This window comes from Pleurodeles waltl, chromosome 8 (genome assembly GCF_031143425.1).
Source record: "Pleurodeles waltl isolate 20211129_DDA chromosome 8, aPleWal1.hap1.20221129, whole genome shotgun sequence".
Classification (NCBI taxonomy): domain Eukaryota; kingdom Metazoa; phylum Chordata; class Amphibia; order Caudata; family Salamandridae; genus Pleurodeles; species Pleurodeles waltl.
The window spans coordinates 188,809,451-188,830,415 of record NC_090447.1 but is presented as its reverse complement, the minus strand read 5'-3'; the positions used below and the strand labels follow the sequence as shown (position 1 = coordinate 188,830,415).

General features: G+C 31.2%; 17 non-coding genes across 17 annotated transcripts; all 17 read right to left on the bottom strand.

Moving 5' to 3' along the window:
- Nucleotides 1-388: 388 nt before the first annotated feature.
- TRNAT-AGU (transfer RNA threonine (anticodon AGU)) lies at nucleotides 389-462 on the bottom strand. Its single transcript has one exon. It is a non-coding gene; the product is annotated as a tRNA-Thr (tRNA).
- Nucleotides 463-884: 422 nt separating this feature from the next.
- Nucleotides 885-957, bottom strand: TRNAT-CGU (transfer RNA threonine (anticodon CGU)). The gene has a single exon. It is a non-coding gene; the product is annotated as a tRNA-Thr (tRNA).
- Nucleotides 958-2,405: 1,448 nt separating this feature from the next.
- On the bottom strand, nucleotides 2,406-2,479 carry TRNAT-AGU (transfer RNA threonine (anticodon AGU)). The gene has a single exon. It is a non-coding gene; the product is annotated as a tRNA-Thr (tRNA).
- A 3,964-nt stretch (nucleotides 2,480-6,443) lies between these two features.
- TRNAT-AGU (transfer RNA threonine (anticodon AGU)) lies at nucleotides 6,444-6,517 on the bottom strand. Its single transcript has one exon. It is a non-coding gene; the product is annotated as a tRNA-Thr (tRNA).
- Nucleotides 6,518-8,465: 1,948 nt separating this feature from the next.
- TRNAT-AGU (transfer RNA threonine (anticodon AGU)) lies at nucleotides 8,466-8,539 on the bottom strand. Its single transcript has one exon. It is a non-coding gene; the product is annotated as a tRNA-Thr (tRNA).
- Nucleotides 8,540-8,966: 427 nt separating this feature from the next.
- On the bottom strand, nucleotides 8,967-9,039 carry TRNAI-UAU (transfer RNA isoleucine (anticodon UAU)). The gene has a single exon. It is a non-coding gene; the product is annotated as a tRNA-Ile (tRNA).
- A 1,438-nt stretch (nucleotides 9,040-10,477) lies between these two features.
- On the bottom strand, nucleotides 10,478-10,551 carry TRNAT-UGU (transfer RNA threonine (anticodon UGU)). Its single transcript has one exon. It is a non-coding gene; the product is annotated as a tRNA-Thr (tRNA).
- Nucleotides 10,552-10,977: 426 nt separating this feature from the next.
- TRNAT-CGU (transfer RNA threonine (anticodon CGU)) lies at nucleotides 10,978-11,050 on the bottom strand. Its single transcript has one exon. It is a non-coding gene; the product is annotated as a tRNA-Thr (tRNA).
- A 1,447-nt stretch (nucleotides 11,051-12,497) lies between these two features.
- On the bottom strand, nucleotides 12,498-12,571 carry TRNAT-AGU (transfer RNA threonine (anticodon AGU)). Its single transcript has one exon. It is a non-coding gene; the product is annotated as a tRNA-Thr (tRNA).
- Nucleotides 12,572-12,998: 427 nt separating this feature from the next.
- TRNAT-CGU (transfer RNA threonine (anticodon CGU)) lies at nucleotides 12,999-13,071 on the bottom strand. The gene has a single exon. It is a non-coding gene; the product is annotated as a tRNA-Thr (tRNA).
- A 1,447-nt stretch (nucleotides 13,072-14,518) lies between these two features.
- TRNAT-AGU (transfer RNA threonine (anticodon AGU)) lies at nucleotides 14,519-14,592 on the bottom strand. Its single transcript has one exon. It is a non-coding gene; the product is annotated as a tRNA-Thr (tRNA).
- A 423-nt stretch (nucleotides 14,593-15,015) lies between these two features.
- On the bottom strand, nucleotides 15,016-15,088 carry TRNAT-CGU (transfer RNA threonine (anticodon CGU)). The gene has a single exon. It is a non-coding gene; the product is annotated as a tRNA-Thr (tRNA).
- A 1,448-nt stretch (nucleotides 15,089-16,536) lies between these two features.
- Nucleotides 16,537-16,610, bottom strand: TRNAT-AGU (transfer RNA threonine (anticodon AGU)). Its single transcript has one exon. It is a non-coding gene; the product is annotated as a tRNA-Thr (tRNA).
- Nucleotides 16,611-17,037: 427 nt separating this feature from the next.
- On the bottom strand, nucleotides 17,038-17,110 carry TRNAI-UAU (transfer RNA isoleucine (anticodon UAU)). Its single transcript has one exon. It is a non-coding gene; the product is annotated as a tRNA-Ile (tRNA).
- Nucleotides 17,111-18,548: 1,438 nt separating this feature from the next.
- TRNAT-UGU (transfer RNA threonine (anticodon UGU)) lies at nucleotides 18,549-18,622 on the bottom strand. Its single transcript has one exon. It is a non-coding gene; the product is annotated as a tRNA-Thr (tRNA).
- A 426-nt stretch (nucleotides 18,623-19,048) lies between these two features.
- On the bottom strand, nucleotides 19,049-19,121 carry TRNAT-CGU (transfer RNA threonine (anticodon CGU)). The gene has a single exon. It is a non-coding gene; the product is annotated as a tRNA-Thr (tRNA).
- A 1,448-nt stretch (nucleotides 19,122-20,569) lies between these two features.
- TRNAT-AGU (transfer RNA threonine (anticodon AGU)) lies at nucleotides 20,570-20,643 on the bottom strand. Its single transcript has one exon. It is a non-coding gene; the product is annotated as a tRNA-Thr (tRNA).
- Between the last annotated feature and the right edge of the window lie 322 nt (nucleotides 20,644-20,965).

The following is a 20,965-nucleotide window of genomic DNA, read 5'->3' as shown; positions in this document are numbered from 1 at the left end:
TCCTCAGTGCCTTTAGTGCAGTCATCTTTATCTGTGGTGAAACGTTGAACAAAAAAGGATTCCCCATCACTTAACAAGAATACCTATATTTTAGTTAACAAGTACTTATAAAAGTAGATTACATTTTTGAGTGGTTTACAAATAATAATTGTAGAGGAATACATCAGTTGTCTTCAACTCTAAGGTTTTAGTTCATACATACCTTGCTATTTGATTTACTCTTCATTTTACATTCAAAGTTTTGCTTCTGTTACCATGAAAATTCTCTGAATTTTATTTAATATTAAGATGAACTGTCTATTAGTAAGATGACTCAGATTTTTCATTTTTTAATTGTATCAGAGAGTATCTAAGGAAACTGACCTGTAATTTAAGAATATGAATATCAAGGTGCTGCTGAGATTTGAACTCAGGATCTCCTGTTTACTAGACAGGCGCTTTAACCAGCTAAGCCACAGCACCTGCTTGACCAATGTCACTGGAATAATTAGCTGAATGGAGTAAAATAGAAATCCTTTTTTTTTCATTTTCTTTTCTAAGTTCCCACAACTCTCTTCTTAAACACTATAGGTGAGAACACTAAATTTATTTAAAAATTCTTCCTTAAGAGGTGGGTTACCGTTCTTTTAGAATATTGAATTATGTCTTGTGAGAGAAATGCATTACAAAAATTCAACTCAAAATTGAATTTTCTTCTCTTTCCTCTTTGTTATAATTCTCATTTCCCTTATTCATTGCATTGCTTTGAAATTTTGCAAAATACCAAGTGCTTTTTTCATTATGAGATGAAGCATTCTAAAGTGAACAGGACACTACTCTTGTTTTGAAACTGTATTTAATATTTACTTGAAAAAATTCAATTCTATAAGTTTGGAGCAAAACTGAGGTGCTGCTGAGATTTGAACTCAGGATTTCCTGTTTACGAGACAGGCGCTTTAACCACTAAGTCACAGCACCTCTTACCATTAAAATGATTGAATAACTGACTTAGTTGCCATTATTGCTTTTCAATACCTTCTGTGGACTCTTTTTTAATCTGTGTTATTACGTTAAACATAAAAGAATTCCCCATCACTTAAGAAGAGTACCTAAGATTTAGTTAAAAAGTATTCATAAAAGTAGACTACATTTTTCAGTGGCTCACAAATTATTATTGTAGAGGATTGTATCACTTTTCTTCTTCAACTCTAGCACTTTATTTTATATTTATCTTCCTCTTTGATATACCCTTCATTTTACATTCACAGTCTTGCTTCTGTCATCTCGAAAATACTCGGAATTTTATTTACTATTAAGATGAACTGTTCAATAGTAAGTTACTCACATTTTTCATTTTAACATTATATCAAAGGATCATCTAAAGAAAATAATCTGTTATTTAACTATGAAAAAGAGCACGGTGTTGTGGAGATTTGAACTCAGGATCTCCTGTTTAATAGACGAGCAGTCAAAGCAACTAAGCCAGGGAACTTTCATGACAAAGTTTACTGCAATTGCTAGTAGATTGGAGTGCAGTAGAAATCTGTTTTATTTTATTTTGTTTTCTAAGTTGATACAACTCTGTTGTCAAATTCTATAGGTGAGAAAATCAAATTTATTTAAGAATACTTCCTTAATGAGTGACTTACCCTACTTATAGAAGATTGAATTATGTGTTGTGAGGAAAATGCATTGGTTAAATTGAACTCTTAATTTAATTGTCGTCTCTTTCCTTTTCTTTGACATTCTCTTTTCCCCTATTCATTTATGGTATTACTTTCGAATTCTGCAAAACACCAAGTGTTTGTTTCATTTGGAGATCAAGCATTCTAAAGTCAACAGAACACTACTCTTGTTTTTAAGCTTTATTGAACGTTTACTTGAAGAAATTGAATTTTAAAAGTTTGGACTAAATCTAAATTGTTGCTGGAATTTAAACACAGGACATCCTAGTTATGAGACAGGAGCTTTGACCACTAAACAACAGCACCTACTTATCTTACAAATATTGAATAACTGACTTAGTGGAGATGACTTGTCCTCAGTGCCTTTAGTGCAGTCTTCTTTATCTGTGGTGAAACGTTGAACAAAAAAGGATTCCCCATCACTTAACAAGAATAACTACATTTTAGTTAACAAGTACTTATAAAAGTAGATTACATTTTTGAGTGGTTTACAAATAATAATTGTAGAGGAATACATCAGTTGTCTTCAACTCTAAGGTTTTAGTTCATTTATACCTTGCTATTTGATTTACTCTTCATTTTACATTCAAAGTTTTGCTTCTGTTACCATGAAAATTCTCTGAATTTTATTTAATATTAAGATGAACTGTCTATTAGTAAGATGACTCAGATTTTTCATTTTTTAATTGTATCAGAGAGTATCTAAGGAAACTGATCTGTAATTTAAGAATAAAAATATCAAGGTGCTGCTGAGATTTGAACTCAGGATCTCCTGTTTACTAGACAGGCGCTTTAACCAGCTAAGCCACAGCACCTGCTTGACAAATGTCACTGGAATAGTTAGCTGAATGGAGTGAAATAGAAATCTTTTTTTTTTCATTTTCTTTTCTAAGTTCCCACAACTCTCTTCTTAAACACTACAGGTGAGAACACTAAATTTATTTAAAAATTCTTCCTTAAGAGGTGGCTTACCGTTCTTTTAGAATATTGAATTATGTCTTGTGAGTGAAATGCATTACAAAAATTCAACTCTAAATTGAATTTTCTTCTCTTTCCTCTTTGTTATAATTCTCATTTCCTTTATTCATTGCATTGCTTTGAAATTCTGCAAAATACCAAGTGCTTTTTTCATTATGAGATGAAGCATTCTAAAGTGAACAGGACACTACTCTTGTTTTGAAACTGTATTTAATATTTACTTGAAAAAATTCAATTCTATAAGTTTGGAGCAAAACTGAGATGCTGCTGAGATTTGAACTCAGCATTTCCTGTTTACAAGACAGGCGCTTTAACCAGTAAGTCACAGCACCTCTTACCCTTAAAATGATTGAATAACTGACTTAGTTGCCATTATTGCTTTTCAATACCTTCTGTGGACTCTTTTTTTATCTGTGTTATTACGTTAAACATAAAAGAATTCCCCATCACTTAAGAAGAGTACCTAAGATTTAGTTAAAAAGTATTCATAAAAGTAGACTACATTTTTCAGTGGCTCACAAATTATTATTGTAGAGGATTGTATCACTTTTCTTCTTCAACTCTAGCAGTTTATTTTATATTTATCTTCCTCTTTGATATACCCTTCATTTTACATTCACAGTCTTGCTTCTGTCATCTCGAAAATACTCGGAATTTTATTTAGTATTAAGATGAACTGTTCAATAGTAAGTTACTCAAATTTTTCATTTTAACATTATATCAAAGGATCATCTAATGAAAATAATCTGTTATTTAACTATGAAAAAGAGCACGGTGTTGTGGAGATTTGAACTCAGGATCTCCTGTTTACTTGGCGGGCAGTCAAAGCAACTAAGCCAGAGAACTTTCATGACAAAGTTTTCTGCAATTGCTAGTAGAATGGAGTGCAGTAGAAATCTGTTTTTTTTTATTTTCTTTTCTAAGTTGATACAACTCTGTTGTCAAACTCTATAGGTGAGAAGATCAAATTTATTTAAGAATACTTACTTAATGAGTGACTTACCCTACTTATAGAAGATTGAATTATGTGTTGTGAGTAAAATGCATTTTTTAAATTGAACTCTTAATTTATTTGTCGTCTCTTTCCTTTTCTTTGACATTCTCTTTTCCCCTATTCATTTATGGTATTACTTTTGAATTCTGCAAAACACCAAGTGTTTGTTTCATTTGGAGATCAAGCATTCTAAAGTCAACAGAACACTACTCTTGTTTTTAAGCTTTATTGAACGTTTACTTGAAGAAATTTAATTTTAAAAGTTTGGACTAAATCTAAATTGTTGCTGGAATTTAAACACAGGACATCCTAGTTATGAGACAGGAGTTTGACCACTAAACAACAGCACCTACTTATCTTACAAATATTGAATAACTGACTTAGTGGAGATGACTTGTCCTCAGTGCCTTTAGTGGAGTCTTCTTTATCTATGGTGAAACGTTGAACAAAAAAGGATTCCCCATCACTTAACAAGAATACCTACATTTTAGTTAACAAGTACTTATAAAAGTAGATTACATTTTTGAGTGGTTTACAAATAATAATTGTAGAGGAATACATCAGTTGTCTTCAACTCTAAGGTTTTAGTTCATATATACCTTGCTTTTTGATTTACTCTTCATTTTACATTCAAAGTTTTGCTTCTGTTACCATGAAAATTCTCTGAATTGTATTTAATATTAAGATGAACTGTCTATTAGTAAGATGACTGAGATTTTTCATTTTTTAATTGTATCAGAGAGTATCTAAGGAAACTGATCTATAATTTAAGAATAAAAATATCAAGGTACTGCTGAGATTTGACCTCAGGATCTCCTTTTTACTAGACAGGCACTTTAACCAGCTAAGCCACAGCACCTGCTTGACAAACGTCACTGGAATAGTTAGCTGAATGGAGTGAAATAGAAATCGTTTTTTTTTTCATTTTCTTTTCTAAGTTTCCACAACTCTCTTCTGAAACACTATAGATGAGAACACTAAATTTATTTAAAAATTCTTCCTTAAGAGGTGGCTTACCGTTCTTTTAGAATATTGAATTATGTCTTGTGAGTGAAATGCATTACAAAAATTCAACTCTAAATTGAATTTTCTTCTCTTTCCTCTTTGTTATAATTCTCATTTCCCTTATTCATTCATTGCATTGCTTTGAAATTCTGCAAAATACCAAGTGCTTTTTTCATTATGAGATGAAGCATTCTAAAGTGAACAGGACACTACTCTTGTTTTGAAACTGTATTTAATATTTTCTTGAAAAAATTCAAGTCTATAAGTTTGGAGCAAAAGTGAGGTGCTGCTGAGATTTGAACTGAGGATTTCCGGTTTACGAGAGAGGCACTTTAACCACTAAGCCACAGCACCTCTTACTTTTAAAATGATTGAATAACTGACTTAGTTGCCATTATTGCTTTTCAATACCTTCTGTGGAGTCTTTTTTTATCTGTGTTATTACGTTAAACATAAAAGAATTCCCCATCACTTAAGAAGAGTACCTAAGATTTAGTTAAAAAGTATTCATAAAAGTAGACTACATTTTTCAGTGTCTCACAAATTATTATTGTAGAGGATTGTATCACTTTTCTTCTTCAACTCTAGCACTTTATTTTATATTTATCTTCCTCTTTGATATTCCCTTCATTTTACATTCACAGTCTTGCTTCTGTCATCTCGAAAATACTCGGAATTTTATTTAGTATTAAGATGAACTGTTCAATAGTAAGTTACTCACATTTTTCATTTTAACATTATATCAAAGGATCATCTAATGAAAATAATCTGTTATTTAACTATGAAAAAGAGCACGGTGTTGTGGAGATTTGAACTCAGGATCTCCTGTTTATTAGACGGGCAGTCAAAGCAACTAAGCCAGAGAACTTTCATGACAAAGTTTACTGCAATTGCTAGTAGAATGGAGTGCAGTAGAAATCTGTTTTTTTAAATTTTATTTTCTAAGTTGATACAACTCTGTTGTCAAACTCTATAGGTGAGAAAATCAAATTTATTTAAGAATACTTCCTTAATGAGTGACTTACCCTACTTATAGAAGATTGAATTATGTGTTGTGAGTAAAATGCATTGGTTAAATTGAACTCTTAATTTATTTGTCGTCTCTTTCCTTTTCTTTGACATTCTCTTTTCCCCTACTCATTTATGGTATTACTTTCGAATTCTGCAAAACACCAAGTGTTTGTTTCATTTGGAGATCAAGCATTCTAAAGTCAACAGAACACTACTCTTGTTTTTAAACTTTATTGAACGTTTACTTGAAGAAATTGAATTTTAAAAGTTTGGACTAAATCTAAATTGTTGCTGGAATTTAAACACAGGACATCCTAGTTATGAGACAGGAGCTTTGACCACTAAACAACAGCACCTACTTATCTTACAAATATTGAATAACTGACTTAGTGGAGATGACTTGTCCTCAGTGCCTTTAGTGGAGTCTTCTTTATCTGTGGGGAAACGTTGAACAAAAAAGGATTCCCCATCACTTAACAAGAATACCTACATTTTAGTTAACAAGTACTTATAAAAGTAGATTACATTTTTGAGTGGTTTACAAATAATAATTGTAGAGGAATACATCAGTTGTCTTCACCTCTAAGGTTTTAGTTCATATATACCTTGCTATTTGATTTACTCTTCATTTTACATTCAAAGTTTTGCTTCTGTTACCATGAAAATTCTCTGAATTTTATTTAATATTAAGATGAACTGTCTATTAGTAAGATGACTCAGATTTTTCATTTTTTAATTGTATCAGAGAGTATCTAAGGAAACTGATCTGTAGTTTAAGAATAAAAATATCAAGGTGCTGCTGAGATTTGAACTCAGGATCTCCTGTTTACTAGACAGGCACTTTAACCAGCTAAGCCACAGCACCTGCTTGACAAATGTCACTGGAATAGTTAGCTGAATGGAGTGAAATAGAAATCATTTTTTTTTTCATTTTCTTTTCTAAGTTCCCACAACCCTCTTCTTAAACACTATAGGTGAGAACACTAAATGTATTTAAAAATTCTTCCTTAAGAGGTGGGTTACCGTTCTTTTAGAATATTGAATTATGTCTTGTGAGTGAAATGCATTACAAAAATTCAACTCTATATTGAATTTTCTTCTCTTTCCTCTTTGTTATAATTCTCATTTCCCTTATTCATTCATTGCATTGCTTTGAAATTCTGCAAAATACCAAGTGCTTTTTTCATTACGAGATGAAGCATTCTAAAGTGAACAGGACACTACTCTTGTTATGAAACTGTATTTAATATTTAATTGAAAAAATTCAATTCTATAAGTTTGGAGCAAAACTGAGGTGCTGCTGAGATTTGAAGTCATCATTTCCGGTTTACCAGACAGGCGCTTTAACCACTAAGCCACAGCACCTCTTACTCTTAAAATGATTGAATAACTGACTTAGTTGCCATTATTGCTTTTCAATACCTTCTGTGGAGTCTTTTTTTATCTGTGTTATTACGTTAACCATAAAAGAATTCCCCATCACTTAAGAAGAGTACCTAAGATTTAGTTAAAAAGTATTCATAAAAGTAGACTACATTTTTCAGTGGCTCACAAATTATTATTGTAGAGGATTGTATCACTTTTCTTCTTCAACTCTAGCACTTTATTTTATATTTATCTTCCTCTTTAATATACCCTTCATTTTACATTCACAGTCTTGCTTCTGTCATCTCGAAAATACTCGGAATTTTATTTAGTATTAAGATGAACTGTTCAATAGTAAGTTACTCACATTTTTCATTTTAACATTATATCAAAGGATCATCTAATGAAAATAATCTGTTATTTAACTATGAAAAAGAGCACGGTGTTGTGGAGATGTGAACTCAGGATCTCCTGTTTATTAGACGGGCAGTCAAAGCAACTAAGCCAGAGAACTTTCATGACAAAGTTTACTGCAATTGCTAGTAGAATGGAGTGCAGTAGAAATCAGTTTTTTTTTATTTTCTTTTCTAAGTTGATACAACTCTGTTGTCAAACTCTATAGGTGAGAAAATCAAATTTATTTAAGAATACTTCCTTAATGAGTGACTTACCCTACTTATAGAAGATTGAATTATGTGTTGTGAGTAAAATGCATTGGTTAAATTGAACTCTTAATTTATTTGTCGTCTCTTTCCTTTTCTTTCACATTCTCTTTTCCCCTATTCATTTATGGTATTACTTTCGAATTCTGCAAAACACCAAGTGTTTGTTTCATTTGGAGATCAAGCATTCTAAAGTCAACAGAACACTACTCTTGTTTTTAAGCTTTATTGAACGTTTACTTGAAGAAATTGAATTTTAAAAGTTTGGTCTAAATCTAAATTGTTGCTGGAATTTAAACACAGGGCATCCTAGTTATGAGACAGGAGCTTTGACCACTAAACAACAACACCTACTTATCTTACAAATATTGAATAACTGACTTAGTGGAGATTACTTGTCCTCAGTGCCTTTAGTGCAGTCTTCTTTATCTGTGCTGAAACGTTGAAAAAAAAAGGATCCCCCATCACTTAACAAGAATACCTACATTTTAGTTAACAAGTACTTATAAAAGTAGATTACATTTTTGAGTGGTTTACAAATAATAATTGTAGAGGAATACATCAGTTGTCTTCAACTCTAAGGTTTTAGTTCATATATACCTTGCTATTTGATTTACTCTTCATTTTACATTCAAAGTTTTGCTTCTGTTACCATGAAAATTCTCTGAATTTTATTTAATATTAAGATGAACTGTCTATTAGTAAGATGACTCTGATTTTTCATTTTTTAATTGTATCAGAGAGTATCTAAGGAAACTGATCTGTAATTTAAGAATAAAAATATCAAGGTGCTGCTGAGATTTGAACTCAGGATCTCCTGTTTACTAGACAAGCGCTTTAACCAGCTAAGCCACAGCACCTGCTTGACAAGCCTCACTGGAATAGTTAGCTGAATGGAGTGAAATAGAAATCATTTTTTTTTTCATTTTCTTTTCTAAGTTCCCACAACTCTCTTCTGAAACACTATATGTGAGAACACTAAATTTATTTAAAAATTCTTCCTTAAGAGGTGGCTTACCGTTCTTTTAGAATATTGAATTATGTCTTGTGAGTGAAATGCATTACAAAAATTCAACTCTAAATTGAATTTTCTTCTCTTTCCTCTTTGTTATAATTCTCATTTCCCTTATTCATTCATTGCATTGCTTTGAAATTCTGCAAAATACCAAGTGCTTTTTTCATTATGAGATGAAGCATTCTAAAGTGAACAGGACACTACTCTTGTTTTGAAACTGTATTTAATATTTACTTGAAAAAATTCAATTCTATAAGTTTGGAGCAAAACTGAGGTGCTGCTTAGATTTGAACTCAGGATTTCCTGTTTATAAGACAGGCGCTTTAACCACTAAGCCACAACACCTCTTACTCTTAAAATGATTGAATAACTGACTTAGTTGCCATTATTGCTTTTGAATACCTTCTGTGGAGTCTTTTTTTATCTGTGTTATTACGTTGAACATAAAAGAATTCCCCATCACTTAAGAAGAGTACCTAAGATTTAGTTAAAAAGTATTCATAAAAGTAGACTACATTTTTCAGTGGCTCACAAATTATTATTGTAGAGGATTGTATCACTTTTCTTCTTCAACTCTAGCACTTTTTTTTATATTTATCTTCCTCTTTGATATACCCTTCATTTTACATTCACAGTCTTGCTTCTGTCATCTCGAAAATACTCAGAATTTTATTTAGTATTAAGATGAACTGTTCAATAGTAAGTTACTCAAATTTTTCATTTTAACATTATATCAAAGGATCATCTAATGAAAATAATCTGTTATTTAACTATGAAAAAGAGCACAGTGTTGTGGAGATTTGAACTCAGGATCTCCTGTTTATTAGACGGGCAGTCAAAGCAACTAAGCCAGAGAACTTTCATAACAAAGTTTACTGTAATTGCTAGTAGAATGGAGTGCAGTAAAAATCTGTTTTTTTTATTTTATTTTCTATTTTGATACAACTCTGTTGTCAAACTCTATAGGTGAGGAGATCAAATTTATTTAAGAATACTTCCTTAATGAGTGACTTACCCTACTTATAGAAGATTGAATTATGTGTTGTGAGTAAAATGCATTGGTTAAATTGAAGTCTTAATTTATTTGTCGTCTCTTTCCTTTTCTTTGACATTCTCTTTTCCCCTATTCATTTATGGTATTACTTTCGAATTCTGCAAAACACCAAGTGTTTGTTTCATTTGGAGATCAAGCATTCTAAAGTCAACAGAACACTACTCTTGTTTTTAAACTTTATTGAACGTTTACTTGAAGAAATTGAATTTTAAAAGTTTGGACTAAATCTAAATTGTTGCTGGAATTTAAACACAGGACATCCTAGTTATGAGACAGGAGCTTTGACCATTAAACAACAGCACCTACTTATCTTACAAATATTGAATAACTGACTTAGTGGAGATGACTTGTCCTCAGTGCCTTTAGTGCAGTCTTCTTTATCTGTGGTGAAACGTTGAACAAAAAAGGATTCCCCATCACTTAACAAGAATAGCTACATTTTAGTTAACAAGTACTTATAAAAGTACATTACATTTTTGAGTGGTTTACAAATAATAATTGTAGAGGAATACATCAGTTGTCTTCAACTCTAAGGTTTTAGTTCATATATACCTTGCTATTTGATTTACTCTTCATTTTACATTCAAAGTTTTGCTTCTGTTACCTTGAAAATTCTCTGAATTTTATTTAATATTAAGATGAACTGTCTATTAGTAAGATGACTCAGATTTTAATTGTATCAGAGAGTATCTAAGGAAACTGATCTGTTATTTAAGCATACAAATATCAAGGTGCTGCTGAGATTTGAACTCAGGACCTCACATTTACAAGACAGGCGCTTTAACCAGCTAAGCCACAGCACCTGCTTGACAAACGTCACTGGAATAGTTAGCTGAATGGAGTGAAATAGAAATCATTTTTTTTTCATTTTCTTTTCTAAGTTCCCACAACTCTCTTCTTAAACACTATAGGTGAGAACACTAAATTTATTTAAAAATTCTTCCTTAAGAGGTGGCTTACCGTTCTTTTAGAATATTGAATTATGTCTTGTGAGTGAAATGCATTACAAAAATTCAACTCTAAATTGAATTTTCTTCTCTTTCCTCTTTGTTATAATTCTCATTTCCCTTATTCATTCATTGCATTGCTTTGAAATTCTGCAAAATACCAAGTGCTTTTTTCATTATGAGATGAAGCATTCTAAAGTGAACAGGACACTACTCTTGTTTTGAAACTGTATTTAATATTTACTTGAAAAAATTCGATTCTATAAGTTTGGAGCAAAACTGAGGTGCTGCTGAGATTTGAACTCAAGATTTTCTGTTTACGAGACAGGCACTTTAACCACTAAGCCACAGCACCTCTTACTCTTAAAATGATTGAATAACTGACTTAGTTGCCATTATTGCTTTTCAATACCTTCTGGGGAGTCTTTTTTTATCTGTGTTATTACGTTAAACATAAAAGAATTCCCATCACTTAAGAAGAGTACCTAAGATTTATTTAAAAAGTATTCATAAAAGTAGACTACATTTTTCTGTGGCTCACAAATTATTATTGTAGAGGATTGTATCACTTTTCTTCTTCAACTCTAGCACTTTATTTTATATTTATCTTCCTCTTTGATATACCCTTCATTTTACATTCACAGTCTTGCTTGTGTCATCTCGAAAATACTCGGAATTTTATTTAGTATTAAGATGAACTGTTCAATAGTAAGTTACTCACATTTTTCATGTTAACATTATATCAAAGGATCATCTAATGAAAATAATCTATTATTTAACTATGAAAAAGAGCACGGTGATGTGGAGATTTGAACTCAGGATCTCCTGTTTACTAGACGGGCAGTCAACGCAACTAAGCCAGAGAACTTTCATGACAAAGTTTACTGCAATTGCTAGTAGAATGGAGTGCAGTAGAAATCTGTTTTATTTTATTTTATTTTCTAAGTTGATACAACTCTGTTGTCAAACTCTATAGGTGAGAAAATCAAATTTATTTAAGAATACTTCCTTAATGAGTGACTTACGCTACTTACAGAAGATTGAATTATGTGTTGTGAGTAAAATGCATTGGTTAAATTGAACTCTTAATTTAATTGTCGTCTCTTTCCTTTTCTTTGACATTCTCTTTTCCCCTATTCATTTATGGTATTACTTTCGAATTCTGCAAAACACCAAGTGTTTGTTTCATTTGGAGATCAAGCAATCTAAAGTCAACAGAACACTACTCTTGTTTTTAAGCTTTATTGAACGTTTACTTGAAGAAATTGAATTTTAAAAGTTTGGACTAAATCTAAATTGTTGCTGGAATTTAAACACAGGACATCCTAGTTATGAGACAGGAGCTTTGACCACTAAACAACAGTACCTACTTATCTTACAAATATTGAATAACTGACTTAGTGGAGATGACTTGTCCTCAGTGCCTTTAGTGCAGTCTTCTTTATCTGTGGTGAAACGTTGAACAAAAAAGGATTCCCCATCACTTAACAAGAATACCTACATTTTAGTTAACAAGTACTTATAAAAGTAGATTACATTTTTGAGTGGTTTACAAATAATAATTGTAGAGGAATACATCAGTTGTCTTCAACTCTAAGGTTTTAGTTCATATATACCTTGCTATTTGATTTACTCTTCATTTTACATTCAAAGATTTGCTTCTGTTACCATGAAAATTCTCTGAATTTTATTTAATATTAAGATGAACTGTCTATTAGTAAGATGACTCTGATTTTTCATTTTTTAATTGTATCAGAGAGTATCTAAGGAAACTGATCTGTAATTTAAGAATAAAAATATCAAGGTGCTGCTGAGATTTGAACTCAGGATATCCTGTTTACTAGACAGGCGCTTTAAACAGCTAAGCCACAGCACCTGCTTGACAAATGTCACTGGAATAGTTAGCTGAATGGAGTGAAATAGAAATCATTTTTTTTTTCATTTTCTTTTCTAAGTTCCCACAACTCTCTTCTTAAACACTATAGGTGAGAACACTAAATTTATTTAAAAATTCTTCCTTAAAAGGTGGCTTACCGTTCTTTTAGAATATTGAATTATGTCTTGTGAGTGAAATGCATTACAAAAATTCAACTCTAAATTGAATTTTCTTCTCTTTCCTCTTTGTTATAATTCTCATTTCCCTTATTCATTCATTGCATTGCTTTGAAATTCTGCAAAATACCAAGTGCTTTTTTCATTATGAGATGAAGCATTCTAAAGTGAACAGGACACTACTCTTGTTTTGAAACTGTATTTAATATTTACTTGAAAAAATTCAATTTTATAAGTTTGGAGCAAAACTGAGGTGCTGCTGAGATTTGAACTCAGGATTTCCTGTTTACGAGACAGGTGCTTTAACCACTAAGTCACAGCACCTCTTACCTTTAAAATGTTTGAATAACTGACTTAGTTGCCATTATTGCTTTTCAATACCTTCTGTGGACTCTTTTTTTATCTGTGTTATTACGTTAAACATAAAAGAATTCCCCATCACTTAAGAAGAGTACCTAAGATTTAGTTAAAAAGTATTCATAAAAGTAGACTACATTTTTCAGTGGCTCACAAATTATTATTGTAGAGGATTGTATCACTTTTCTTCTTCAACTCTAGCGCTTTATTTTATATTTATCTTCCTCTTTGATATACCCTTCATTTTACATTCACAGTCTTGCTTCTGTCATCTCGAAAATAGTCCGAATTTTATTTAGTATTAAGATGAACTGTTCAATAGTAAGTTACTCAAATTTTTCATTTTAACATTATATCAAAGGATCATCTAATGAAAATAATCTGTTATTTAATTATGAAAAAGAGAACGGTGTTGTGGAGATTTGAACTCAGGATCCCCTGTTTATTAGACGGGCAGTCAAAGTAACTAAGCCAGAGCACTTTCATGACAAAGTTTACTGCAATTTCTAGTAGAATGGAGAGCAGTAGAAATCTGTTTTTTTTATTTACTTTTCTAAGTTGATACAATTCTGTTGTCAAACTCTATAGGTGAGAAGATCGAATTTATTTAAGAATACTTCCTTAATGAGTGACTTACCCTACTTATAGAAGATTGAATTATGTGTTGTGAGTAAAATGCATTGGTTAAATTGAACTCTTAATTTATTTGTCGACTCTTTCCTTTTCTTTGACATTCTCTTTTCCCCTATTCATTTATGGTATTACTTTCGAATTCTGCAAAACACCAAGTGTTTGTTTCATTTGGAGATCAAGCATTCTAAAGTCAACAGAACACTACTCTTGTTTTTAAACTTTATTGAACGTTTACTTGAAGAAATTGAATTTTAAAAGTTTGGACTAAATCTATATTGTTGCTGGAATTTAAACACAGGACATCCTAGTTATGAGACAGGAGCGTTGACCACTAAACAACAGCACCTACTTATCTTACAAATATTGAATAACTGACTTAGTGGAGATGACTTGTCCTCAGTGCCTTTAGTGCAGTCTTCTTTATCTGTGGTGAAACGTTGAACAAAAAAGGATTCCCCATCACTTAACAAGAATACCTACATTTTAGTTAACAAGTACTTATAAAAGTAGATTACATTTTTGAGTGGTTTACAAATTATAATTGTAGAGGAATACATCAGTTGTCTTCAACTCTAAGGTTTTAGTTCATATATACCTTGCTATTTGATTTACTCTTCATTTTACATTCAAAGTTTTGCTTCTGTTACCATGAAAATTCTCTGAATTTTATTTAATGTTAAGATGAACTGTCTATTAGTAAGATGACTCAGATTTTTCATTTTTTAATTGTATCAGAGAGTATCTAAGGAAACTGATCTGTAATTTCAGAATAAAAATATCAAGGTGCTGCTGAGATTTGAACTCAGGATCTCCTGTTTACTAGACAGGCGCTTTAACCAGCTAAGCCACAGCACCTGCTTGACTAAAGTCACTGGAATAGTTAGCTGAATGGAGTGAAATAGAAATCATTTTTTTTTTCATTTTCTTTTCTAAGTTCCCACAACTCTCTTCTGAAACACTATAGGTGAGAACACTAAATTTATTTTAAAATTCTTCCTTAAGAGGTGGCTTACCGTTCTTTTAGAATATTGAATTATGTCTTGTGAGTGAAATGCATTACAAAAACTCAACTCTAAATTGAATTTTCTTCTCTTTCCTCTTTGTTATAATTCTCATTTCCCTTATTCATTGCATTGCTTTGAAATTCTGCAAAATACCAAGTGCTTTTTTCATTATGAGATGAAGCATTCTAAAGTGAACAGGACACTACTCTTGTTTTGAAACTGTATTTAATATTTACTTGAAAAAATTCAATTCTATAAGTTTGGAGCAAAACTGAGGTGCTGCTGAGATTTGAACTCAGCATTTCCTGTTTACGAGACAGGCGCTTTAACCAATAAGCCACAGCACCTCTTACTCTTAAAATGATTGAATAACTGACTTAGTTGCCATTATTGCTTTTCAATACCTTCTGTGGAGTCTTTTTTTATCTGTGTTATTACGTTAAACATAAAAGAATTCCCCATCACTTAAGAAGAGTACCTAAGATTTAGTTTAAAAGTATTCATAAAAGTAGACTACATTTTTCAGTGGCTCACAAATTATTATTGTAGAGGATTGTATCACTTTTCTTCTTCAACTCTAGCACTTTATTTTATATTAATCTTCCTCTTTGATATACCCTTCATTTTACATTCACAGTCTTGCTTCTGTCATCTCGAAAATACTTGGAATTTTATTTAGTATTAAGATGAACTGTTCAATAGTAAGTTACTCACATTTTTCATTTTAACATTATATCAAAGGATCATCTAATGAAAATAATCTGTTATTTAACTATGAAAAAGAGCACGGTGTTGTGGAGATGTGAACTCAGGATCTCCTGTTTATTAGACAGGCAGTCAAAGCAACTAAGCCAGAGAACTTTCATGACAAAGTTTACTGCAATTGCTAGTAGAATGGAGTGCAGTAGAAATCAGTTTTTTTTTATTTTCTTTTCTAAGTTGATACAACTCTGTTGTCAAACTCTATAGGTGAGAAAATCAAATTTATTTAAGAATACTTCCTTAATGAGTGACTTACCCTACTTATAGAAGATTGAATTATGTGTTGTGAGTAAAATGCATTGGTTAAATTGAACTCTTAATTTATTTGTCGTCTCTTTCCTTTTCTTTCACATTCTCTTTTCCCCTATTCATTTATGGTATTACTTTCGAATTCTGCAAAACACCAAGTGTTTGTTTCATTTGGAGATCAAGCATTCTAAAGTCAACAGAACACTACTCTTGTTTTTAAGCTTTATTGAACGTTTACTTGAAGAAATTGAATTTTAAAAGTTTGGTCTAAATCTAAATTGTTGCTGGAATTTAAACACAGGGCATCCTAGTTATGAGACAGGAGCTTTGACCACTAAACAACAACACCTACTTATCTTACAAATATTGAATAACTGACTTAGTGGAGATTACTTGTCCTCAGTGCCTTTAGTGCAGTCTTCTTTATCTGTGCTGAAACGTTGAAAAAAAAAGGATCCCCCATCACTTAACAAGAATACCTACATTTTAGTTAACAAGTACTTATAAAAGTAGATTACATTTTTGAGTGGTTTACAAATAATAATTGTAGAGGAATACATCAGTTGTCTTCAACTCTAAGGTTTTAGTTCATATATACCTTGCTATTTGATTTACTCTTCATTTTACATTCAAAGTTTTGCTTCTGTTACCATGAAAATTCTCTGAATTTTATTTAATATTAAGATGAACTGTCTATTAGTAAGATGACTCTGATTTTTCATTTTTTAATTGTATCAGAGAGTATCTAAGGAAACTGATCTGTAATTTAAGAATAAAAATATCAAGGTGCTGCTGAGATTTGAACTCAGGATCTCCTGTTTACTAGACAAGCGCTTTAACCAGCTAAGCCACAGCACCTGCTTGACAAGCCTCACTGGAATAGTTAGCTGAATGGAGTGAAATAGAAATCATTTTTTTTTTCATTTTCTTTTCTAAGTTTCCACAACTCTCTTCTGAAACACTATATGTGAGAACACTAAATTTATTTAAAAATTCTTCCTTAAGAGGTGGCTTACCGTTCTTTTAGAATATTGAATTATGTCTTGTGAGTGAAATGCATTACAAAAATTCAACTCTAAATTGAATTTTCTTCTCTTTCCTCTTTGTTATAATTCTCATTTCCCTTATTCATTCATTGCATTGCTTTGAAATTCTGCAAAATACCAAGTGCTTTTTTCATTATGAGATGAAGCATTCTAAAGTGAACAGGACACTACTCTTGTTTTGAAACTGTATTTAATATTTACTTGAAAAAATTCAATTCTATAAGTTTGGAGCAAAACTGAGGTGCTGCTTAGATTTGAACTCAGGATTTCCTGTTTATAAGACAGGCGCTTTAACCACTAAGCCACAACACCTCTTACTCTTAAAATGATTGAATAACTGACTTAGTTGCCATTATTGCTTTTGAATACCTTCTGTGGAGTCTTTTTTTATCTGTGTTATTACGTTGAACATAAAAGAATTCCCCATCACTTAAGAAGAGTACCTAAGATTTATTTAAAAAGTATTCATAAAAGTAGACTACATTTTTCAGTGGCTCACAAATTATTATTGTAGAGGATTGTATCACTTTTCTTCTTCAACTCTAGCACTTTTTTTTATATTTATCTTCCTCTTTGATATACCCTTCATTTTACATTCACAGTCTTGCTTCTGTCATCTCGAAAATACTCAGAATTTTATTTAGTATTAAGATGAACTGTTCAATAGTAAGTTACTCAAATTTTTCATTTTAACATTATATCAAAGGATCATCTAATGAAAATAATCTGTTATTTAACTATGAAAAAGAGCACTGTGTTGTGGAGATTTGAACTCAGGATCTCCTGTTTATTAGACGGGCAGTCAAAGCAACTAAGCCAGAGAACTTTCATAACAAAGTTTACTGTAATTGCTAGTAGAATGGAGTGCAGTAGAAATCTGTTTTTTTTATTTTATTTTCTATTTTGATACAACTCTGTTGTCAAACTCTATAGGTGAGAAGATCAAATTTATTTAAGAATACTTCCTTAATGAGTGACTTACCCTACTTATAGAAGATTGAATTATGTGTTGTGAGTAAAATGCATTGGTTAAATTGAAGTCTTAATTTATTTGTCGTCTCTTTCCTTTTCTTTGACATTCTCTTTTCCCCTATTCATTTATGGTATTACTTTCGAATTCTGCAAAACACCAAGTGTTTGTTTCATTTGGAGATCAAGCATTCTAAAGTCAACAGAACACTACTCTTGTTTTTAAACTTTATTAAACGTTTACTTGAAGAAATTGAATTTTAAAAGTTTGGACTAAATCTAAATTGTTGCTGGAATTTAAACACAGGACATCCTAGTTATGAGACAGGAGCTTTGACCATTAAACAACAGCACCTACTTATCTTACAAATATTGAATAACTGACTTAGTGGAGATGACTTGTCCTCAGTGCCTTTAGTGCAGTCTTCTTTATCTGTGGTGAAACGTTGAACAAAAAAGGATTCCCCATCACTTAACAAGAATAGCTACATTTTAGTTAACAAGTACTTATAAAAGTACATTACATTTTTGAGTGGTTTACAAATAATAATTGTAGAGGAATACATCAGTTGTCTTCAACTCTAAGGTTTTAGTTCATATATACCTTGCTATTTGATTTACTCTTCATTTTACATTCAAAGTTTTGCTTCTGTTACCTTGAAAATTCTCTGAATTTTATTTAATATTAAGATGAACTGTCTATTAGTAAGATGACTCAGATTTTAATTGTATCAGAGAGTATCTAAGGAAACTGATCTGTTATTTAAGCATACAAATATCAAGGTGCTGCTGAGATTTGAACTCAGGACCTCACATTTACAAGACAGGCGCTTTAACCAGCTAAGCCACAGAACCTGCTTGACAAACGTCACTGGAATAGTTAGCTGAATGGAGTGAAATAGAAATCATTTTTTTTTCATTTTCTTTTCTAAGTTCCCACAACTCTCTTCTTAAACACTATAGGTGAGAACACTAAATTTATTTAAAAATTCTTCCTTAAGAGGTGGCTTACCGTTCTTTTAGAATATTGAATTATGTCTTGTGAGTGAAATGCATTACAAAAATTCAACTCTAAATTGAATTTTCTTCTCTTTCCTCTTTGTTATAATTCTCATTTCCCTTATTCATTCATTGCATTGCTTTGAAATTCTGCAAAATACCAAGTGCTTTTTTCATTATGAGATGAAGCATTCTAAAGTGAACAGGACACTACTCTTGTTTTGAAACTGTATTTAATATTAACTTGAAAAAATTCAATTCTATAAGTTTGGAGCAAAACTGAGGTGCTGCTGAGATTTGAACTCAAGATTTTCTGTTTACGAGACAGGCACTTTAACCACTAAGCCACAGCACCTCTTACTCTTAAAATGATTGAATAACTGACTTAGTTGCCATTATTGCTTTTCAATACCTTCTGGGGAGTCTTTTTTTATCTGTGTTATTACGTTAAACATAAAAGAATTCCCCATCACTTAAGAAGAGTACCTAAGATTTATTTAAAAAGTATTCATAAAAGTAGACTACATTTTTCTGTGGCTCACAAATTATTATTGTAGAGGATTGTATCACTTTTCTTCTTCAACTCTAGCACTTTATTTTATATTTATCTTCCTCTTTGATATACCCTTCATTTTACATTCACAGTCTTGCTTGTGTCATCTCGAAAATACTCGGAATTTTATTTAGTATTAAGATGAACTGTTCAATAGTAAGTTACTCACATTTTTCATGTTAACATTATATCAAAGGATCATCTAATGAAAATAATCTATTATTTAACTATGAAAAAGAGCACGGTGATGTGGAGATTTGAACTCAGGATCTCCTGTTTACTAGACGGGCAGTCAACGCAACTAAGCCAGAGAACTTTCATGACAAAGTTTACTGCAATTGCTAGTAGAATGGAGTGCAGTAGAAATCTGTTTTATTTTATTTTATTTTCTAAGTTGATACAACTCTGTTGTCAAACTCTATAGGTGAGAAAATCAAATTTATTTAAGAATACTTCCTTAATGAGTGACTTACGCTACTTACAGAAGATTGAATTATGTGTTGTGAGTAAAATGCATTGGTTAAATTGAACTCTTAATTTAATTGTCGTCTCTTTCCTTTTCTTTGACATTCTCTTTTCCCCTATTCATTTATGGTATTACTTTCGAATTCTGCAAAACACCAAGTGTTTGTTTCATTTGGAGATCAAGCAATCTAAAGTCAACAGAACACTACTCTTGTTTTTAAGCTTTAATGAACGTTTACTTGAAGAAATTGAATTTTAAAAGTTTGGACTAAATCTAAATTGTTGCTGGAATTTAAACACAGGACATCCTAGTTATGAGACAGGAGCTTTGACCACTAAACAACAGTACCTACTTATCTTACAAATATTGAATAACTGACTTAGTGGAGATGACTTGTCCTCAGTGCCTTTAGTGCAGTCTTCTTTATCTGTGGTGAAACGTTGAACAAAAAAGGATTCCCCATCACTTAACAAGAATACCTACATTTTAATTAACAAGTACTTATAAAAGTAGATTACATTTTTGAGTGGTTTACAAATAATAATTGTAGAGGAATACATCAGTTGTCTTCAACTCTAAGGTTTTAGTTCATATATACCTTGCTATTTGATTTACTCTTCATTTTACATTCAAAGATTTGCTTCTGTTACCATGAAAATTCTCTGAATTTTATTTAATATTAAGATGAACTGTCTATTAGTAAGATGACTCTGATTTTTCATTTTTTAATTGTATCAGAGAGTATCTAAGGAAACTGATCTGTAATTTAAGAATAAAAATATCAAGGTGCTGCTGAGATTTGAACTCAGGATATCCTGTTTACTAGACAGGCGCTTTAAACAGCTAAGCCACAGCACCTGCTTGACAAATGTCACTGGAATAGTTAGCTGAATGGAGTGAAATAGAAATCATTTTTTTTTCATTTTCTTTTCTAAGTTCCCACAACTCTCTTCTTAAACACTATAGGTGAGAACACTAAATTTATTTAAAAATTCTTCCTTAAAAGGTGGCTTACCGTTCTTTTAGAATATTGAATTATGTCTTGTGAGTGAAATGCATTACAAAAATTCAACTCTAAATTGAATTTTCTTCTCTTTCCTCTTTGTTATAATTCTCATTTCCCTTATTCATTCATTGCATTGCTTTGAAATTCTGCAAAATACCAAGTGCTTTTTTCATT